General features: G+C 40.3%; 1 non-coding gene across 1 annotated transcript; it reads right to left on the bottom strand.

The window, feature by feature from the left end:
- Positions 1–6,460: 6,460 nt before the first annotated feature.
- Positions 6,461–6,567, bottom strand: LOC132222327 (U6 spliceosomal RNA). The gene has a single exon (XR_009450195.1). It is a non-coding gene; the product is annotated as a U6 spliceosomal RNA (small nuclear RNA).
- Positions 6,568–7,899: the final 1,332 nt, after the last annotated feature.

The raw sequence follows: 7,899 nt of genomic DNA, 5'->3' as shown, positions 1-7,899 counted from the left end.
AGATTAAGAATATGTATACAAATATTTATATTTATCTCTGCACATACCCTAATAATACATGTAAATATACCCTTACACATAGTTCTAAGTAATTTTGGTAGTTTATGTTTTGTAAGTTTTAAGAATATTAAAGTTATTTCTTTTCTTTTTTTTTTTTTAAAGATTCTTGCATTGTTTGGGAGATGAGAAAAGAACTAGTTTATTGATCTCAAGGGTAACCATTAAAAGAATAGTAAATTAATATAAAAAGCTAACATATGAAGAAGAATGATGAAAAGACCCCCAAAGTATTTGGAAATTAAACAATCCATTTCTGAAACGATTCATAGAACAAGAAAATATCGAAACAAATAATTTAAGAGACACTACAAACTAAATGATAATAAAAATTTAGAACAAGTAGAGGCTATAAGTGCTCAGAGAAAAATTTACTATCTTAAATGCATACATTTACATATACATATATCTCATATTTTTTATTTCATTGAAATAATATGGTACATATTGCAATGTAACAAATTTTGTCTTTCAACAACTCAAAAAATTTAAAAGTTAAAAAGAAAAATGTTATGCAGGCACTGGAGTAGAACCAAGTGAAAACTAAAGAATCAGACAATTTTTTTTTCTTTCACAAATGTGAAAAGCCACTTCCCCATGATTTTGCCTCTTGCTTATAAATGCCCATTTACGACCTCTGTGGACATTCTTATATGCTAACAACCTACTACAAATGCAGTTCCATCAATGCCAATCTCACGGAAAAAAATGTGAATATACAGCAATAACCAATGTAAACTGAAAACAGTGTTAAAACACATAAGTAATCATGTACATTATTAACTAAAAATGAAAATATAGAACATCAAAGAACTGATTTACTAATTTACAATGATTCAAAACAGGAAAATGATGGAAATAATTTAGTAGTACTCACCTATCAAAGTCTGACAGCTTATTCGGGTTACACCACTATTTACAGGGAAGTCATTTGCATATACCTGTCCACTCTCATAGGTTATGCTAAGAACAACCTTAAAATAAAGCAGCATATACATATGGTTTATAAATGACAACTCTTCATATAAAAATATTAAAGTTATTTCTGAAAAATAATATCTTCTAGTATCTTTTCTCGTGCTTTGTCTTAAATTGTATAATTTGGCTGTAGTTGATAAACTTAAAATGATGTTGTTTTCAACTTTATGAATCAGTCTTTGATGATCATTGTTGGATAAATGCCTCTGAACTTTTACTCATTTTGAAACAATTCCGGCAAATAAAACTGGTTTAAAAAAATACACATTTTAAATGTTTGTATGTATGCATTTTGAATCATTTGATCAAATTCCCTTGGAAGTTTGATTGTGATCTCATCAGATTTGTAGACTGGGCTAAGAGGAATTCATTCCCTGGCTCCTTTATCAGGTATGTATTGATTGCCTCCTATGGATCAGGCACTAGGAGCACGTGCTCAACCCAAAGAGCTTGTCATGATGGCATGTTTGCATGAAGGAGACAAAACCAGCCAGCACATGCATACCGGGAAGTTAGGAGGTGGAGAAACGGGAGCACTTGTGCAGTGTTGATAGAATTGTACACCGATACAGCCACTATGGAAAAAAATAAGGAAGTTCCTCAAAAAATTAAAAATAGAACTAGCATATGACCCAGCAATTTCACTTCTGGTTATTTGTAGAAATGCAAAACACTAATCAAAAGATTATGTGTACCTCTGTGTTTATTGCCACTTTAGTTACAAATACCACAGATGTGGAAACAACGTAATGTCCATTGGTTGACACTTGAATAAACAAGATCTGGTGCATATATATAGCAGAGTGCTATCCTATCTAATAAAAAGGGAATATGCCTATTGACCATCATACCCTCAGAAGATGGTGGCGCCCACAGCCACAAGATGGCGGCACCCACTCTGCTCAGCCCCACCTCATCCAGCTGGAGTCCCTCAGTCCCCTCAGCCCTGAAGGGGAGGGCAGTTGGGGATGATCATGCCAGCAAAGGAGCAGTTAGGAGTCAATCAGGCAGGCAGGGGAGCAGTTTGTGGGCAATCAGGCAGACAGGCAAGTGCGTGGTTAGGAGCCAGCAATGCCGGATTGTGAGAGGAATGTGCAACTTCTGATTTAGGGATCGGGCTAAACCGGCAGTCGGACATCCCCCAGGGGGTTCCACATTGGAGAGGATGCAGGCTGGGCTGAGAGTCACCCCCTCTCACCTGTCCCCCATGCATACATTTTGTGCACTGGGGCTCTAGTTCAATCATCAAAAAGAATGAAGACTGGACATTTCCAACAACACAGATGGTCTTCCAAGGCATGATGCTAAGTGAGCTAAATTGGACAGAGACAGACAAATACCATCTGATCTTGCTAATATGTGGAATTAAAAAACAAAATAACCTCATAGATACAGATGACAGATTAGTGGCTCCCAGGGCTTGGGTGTTGGTAAAACTGGATAAAGGGGAGTTAAAAGTTAAAAAAGGAAAACAAAATGGTGCATTACGAAGCAGCACAAAGACACTGTACTACTGGCTGGTGACTGGTGACCACAAGCAAACAAAACAACAACAAAATACACCTTTTTAAAATAAGAGAAACAAGCTTAAATCAGGTGTCAGCCACATGTGTTTTGAAACTAATGGTGGCAACAACGCCAGACCTCAGGTTCTAAAGGTTATGGGCCAGGTGACGGACAATTTAGACCCAGGGGTTTCCCTCTGTCCTAGAGGCAGAGGGCACATAACCTTGTGAATGTGGGTTCTAATTAAGGGACCTGGCCAAGTGGTCATTTTTTAAATGGAACCCCAGAAACTTGGATTAGCTTAACATCATGTGAAGTTTTGAGCCAGTGGGTGTGAGTCTGTGATAGTAGTTAAACCTCTCCATAGTTTGCTTGAAAGGTTAGAATTAGATATTGTGGGCCTCATGGTAACCCAGAGAACCAACGGTTCTTACATCAATGTTTGAACACTGTCTTTCCATTTCTGTAAAAGAAATTCATCGAAAAGGCAATTTCCTGCATCTGTGCAGTGTGGGCAGGACAAGAGAGGAGCAGGTCCCCCAAGGGAACCCCAGTGGCATCTGACAGTTGACAGTTGGACAAAGTTCTAAGCAGGCAAGACCTTTCAACTGTTGAAATTGCTTGTTGGGATTCAGACCAAAGGGGTGATCAGATGCTGGAAGATCCCCCTTAGGGTGAGCAGCCGTGAGCCACTTCCTGGAGCTGGGAGTAAGTGAGGATGGGCTGGAGGCAGATGCCCCTGTGCCTTCCCCACCCGTCTTGGGTCCTGGGTCATCCAGTGCTGGGTGCCCTCGGTGGACAGAGAGTGACTCCCATGGACTCCAGGGCTCAGGCACATCCTCAGCTTCCTGAGCTTCAGTCTTGTCCCGTGAACTCTTCATGGGTCTGGGGACCCTGAGATGGGATCTGGCGGGGCTGGTGACACTCCCCGTTCTCCCCAGGAGCTGTTCAAGAAGGTGCTGCCTCACCAGTGCCTGGGCTCCGTCTGGTCCCAGAGGAGGAAGCCTGGCAAGGAGCACGTGGCCTCCACTGTCAGTGCCACGGTCAGTTCAATGGTGTGGCCGCCTGTGTGATCACCACCTGCCTTGGGGACCCAAGCATGATGGCCCAGGACAGGGCCAAGGGGGTGGAGCACTGTTTTAAGGTGGCCAAGGTCTGTGAGGGGAGGCCCAGCAGCATCCCTACGTGGAGCTTTGAATAATTCCTCTGAAGCACAGTGGCTTTGTAATATCGCTTGACATCTGCTGCTGTGATCCCTCCAACTTTGTTCTTCGCTCTCAGGATTGCTGTGGCTATTCAGGGTCTTTTTGTGTTCCATATGAAATTTTGAGAGTGTGTTCTAAGTCTGTGAAATATGCCGTTGGTATCTTATGGGCATTGCATTGAATTTATAGATTGATTTGTATGGACATTTTAATGTTGATTCTACCAATTCATGAACACAGTATGTTCTTCCATTTGTTTATGTCTTCCTTTATCTCTTTTTTCAATGTTCTGTAGATCTCTGAGTACAGTTCTTTTACCTCCTTAGTTAAATTTATTCCCAGGTACCTTAATATTTTTTGTTGCAATGGTAGATGGCATTGTTTTTTAAGTTTCTCTTTCAGAGAGTTCATTACCAATGTATGAAAAAGCCCAGATTTCTGGGTGTTAATTTTGTATCCTGCTACATAGGCAAATTCATTTATTATGTCTAGAATTTTTTTCATGGAGTCTATGGGTTTTTCTACGTACAATATCATGCCATCTGGAAATAATGATAGTTTTACTTCTTCTTTTCCAATTTTGATGCCTTTTATTTCTTCTTCTTGTCTGATATCTATGGCTAGCCTCACAGTACTGTGTCAAACAGAAGTGGTGAAAGCGGGCATCCCTGTCTTGTTCCTGTTCTTAGGGGAAATGGTTTTACTTTTTGCCCATGGAGTATGATGTTGGCTGGAGGTTGGCCATATATGGCCTTTATCATGTTGAGATATGCTCCCTCTCTTCCCACTTTGTTGAGAGTTTTTATCAAAAATGTTAGATTTTGTGGAATGCTTTTTCTTTGTTTATTGGTGTGTTCTTGTGATTTTTGTCTTTCAATTTGTTTATGTGATGTATCACGTTTATTGATTTGTGAATATCGTACCAGCCTTGCATCCCTGCAATAAATCCCACTTAATCATGATGTATGATCTTTGTAATATATTGCTAGGTGCGAGATTTTCTGATGTTGTTTTGTTGAGGATTTTAACATCTATGTTCGTGAGGAATATTGCCTGTAATTCTCTTTCTTTGTAGTGTCTCTATCTGCTTTTGGAATTAGAATAATGCTGGCCTCATAAAAAGAGTTCCTTCCTCTTGAATTTTCTGACCTGCTTTGAGGAGTATAGGTGTTAGTTTTTCTTTGAATGTTTGGAGAAACTCCCCTGTGTAGTTGTCCGTACCTGGGCTTTTGCTTTTTGGGAGATTTTTGAATACTGCTTCTATTTCATCAGTTGCTATTGGCCTCTTCAGGTGTTTGATTCGTCCTGATTCAGTTTTGGGAGATTGCGTTTTTCTGGGGATTTGTCTGTTTCACCCACATTGCCCAGCTGTTGGCATATAGTTTAGTTGTTCATAGTATTTTCTTGAAAACTGTTGTATTTCTGTGGTGTCAGTGGTTACTTCTCCACTCTTGTTTCTGATTTTGTTTATTTGGGTCTTTTCTCTTTTTTCCTTGATGAGTCTGGCTGAAGGTTTTTCAATTTTGTTTATCTTTTCAAAAAACCAGCTCTTGGTTTCATTGATTTTTATGTTTTTATTTTTTAGTCTCTATGTTATTTGTTATTGCTCTAATCTTTATTACTTCCTTCCTTCTACTTACTTTTAAGGACTTTCTTGTTGTTCTCTTTCTAGTTCTTTAAGTTGTAGGGTTAAATAGTTTGTTGCTGATATTTCTTGTTTGTTTGCTTTTTTTTTTTTTTTTTTTTTTTTGAGGTATGCCTGTAGTGCTATGAACTTCCCTCTCAGGACTGCTTTTGCTGTGTCCCAGACATTTTGGATCGTTGTGTGCTCATTTTCATTTGTTTCCAGGAAGGTTTTGATTCCTTTCTTGATCTCCTTTGTAACCCAGTCATTGTTTAATAACATGCTTTTTAGCCTCCATGTGTTTGAATGTTTTGGGGTGTTACTCCTGTAGTTGATTTCTAATTTCATTCCACTGTGATCTGAGAAGATGCTGGATATGATTTCACTGTCCTTGAACTTGTAGAGAATTGTTTTGTGTCCTAACATGTGTTCTGTCTTTGGGAATGATTCATGTGCACCTGAGAAGAATTTATAGTCTCCTCGTTGGGGTAAAATGTTCTATAAATGTCAATTAAATCCCCCTGATCCAATGTGTCCTTTAGAGTGTCTGTTTCATTATTAAGTTGTTGTCTGGAACAACTATGCAGTGAAGTCAGAGGTGTGTTAAAGTCCCCTACTGTGGCTGTATTGTTGTTGATCTCTCCGTTAAAGTTCTCTAAAAGTATTTTTTTAATGTATACTTAGGTGCTCTTATATTGGGTGCTTATAAGTTTACCAGGGTTATATCCTCTTGTTGGATCGATACCTTTGCTATTATGTACTGACATTTTTTGTCTCTTGTGATGGCTTTCATTATAATGTCTATTTTGTTGGATATGAGCGTTGTTATTCCAGCTGAATTTTTTTCCCATTTGCATGAAAAAATTATTTCTATCCCTTTACTCTCATCCACTGCGTGTCTTTTGTTTGGAGGTGGGTCTCTTGTAGACAGCCATTGTTAGGGTCACGTTTTTGTATACATTCAGCTCCCCTGAGTCTTTTGATGGGAGCATTTATTCCATTTTTCTGTGGGGTTATTATTGATAGGTATGTATTTATTGCCATTCTAATGCTGTCTGGCTAGGTTTCTCTCCCTATTTCTTCTTCTCATAAAAATATGCAACTTTTCATGAATTTGCGTGTCATCCATATGCACATGCCATGCTAATCTTCTGTATACCGATGCAATGTTAGTTCATGTGCTGCCGAAGGGAGCACCAGGAGCCTTTTTCTGATGGACTTAGGCTGTCTGCCTTCCAGGGGAATCAGATCCACTTAGAAAAACAGAAGAAGGTGAGCAGTGTGGGCTCTCCTTTGGGGCAGCAGAAAGGAGTGACAATCATTGAATCCCTGGCCAGCACACTCCTGGGCTCCATCCCTGCATCTTCCATTTATTGGGAGAGTTTGATAACAGAAGTGGGAGACCCCTCCACTTGGTGGCCGGGGGTAGGGTGTGGCATCAAGGATAACCTCCTGGAGGAAGGTTAGTGCCCATCTCTGAGCACAGGAAGGGCCTGGATGGAATTAGGGGGAAAGACAGTGCCCATATGTGCAGACTCGGGACAGGTCAACTGACCCACTCTTCAACTCCACTAAGGCAGTGTCTGCATCCTCTCCTTCCCTCTGGCCCCAGGAGGAGAAATTAATGGAGGAGATAGTGTTTCCACAGGAGGCTGCCCAGGAATATCAAATAGAGCCTGAGGAGCAATCCAGGGCCTAGTTCTGGGCCCTGGAGCAGCTCAGCGAGAATGAGAGGTGAGGCCAAGCAGGTGTTGAGCAAGAGCAGGGGTGGACTCTCCTTGCTGGTCACGGCACAGAACCTGTGTCCATGGCTCCCTGGTCCTCCCCAGACCTTCCTGTGTAGCAATTCCTGGGGCCCCTGACACTGGTAGGGACACCTGAGTTGTGGCTCCTGGGAACTCACAGGTGCCACTCTGTCCTGCAGTTACATACGGTCTTGCCAGTGGAACACTCACACTTTTATCCTGAGACAAACGGAAGTCATTGAATCATTGACAGCAGAAGTGGAAATGATTTTTAACATGAGCTCATTTTTATGGCCTTTGACCTCAATGGAAAACATGTTTGGGTCCAAAATCTCTCGTTTTGGAAACTCTTAAGTTTTAGCTAAAAGTTTCATGATGTCAGGAAATACAAAATATTCTTTTCAAGGGTAACACAACAAATGCCTTATATTTTCCTGGATATGTGTAATGGCCAGCCATGAAATTCTACATGAAAACCAGAAAAAACTATAAGAACCAAAACAATTTAGGAAGTTGTGACGCTTTTCATGACAGTAATATAAATGTTTTTCTTCAGCTATGTTAGTACGTGATTTAAAAGAGGAGAAAAACATAAAGAAAACAGCATAGCAAGAAGGTTAAAGAATGGACATGATGACATGGAATGGAGTGGAAATAGAAATAAATATAAATGGTCAGCAGAGCGCCAGGCAACTGAGTGTCCTGAGAATATGCTGAGAAAGGAATAAAGCGGAATACTCAAGAGAACATGTGTGAGGGTGAGGAAGGGAACAAATCTGACAGA

This window comes from Myotis daubentonii, chromosome 19 (genome assembly GCF_963259705.1).
Source record: "Myotis daubentonii chromosome 19, mMyoDau2.1, whole genome shotgun sequence".
In the NCBI taxonomy this organism is placed as follows: domain Eukaryota; kingdom Metazoa; phylum Chordata; class Mammalia; order Chiroptera; family Vespertilionidae; genus Myotis; species Myotis daubentonii.
Note: the sequence above shows the minus strand (reverse complement) of the source record. Positions and strands in the feature narration are given on the sequence as shown.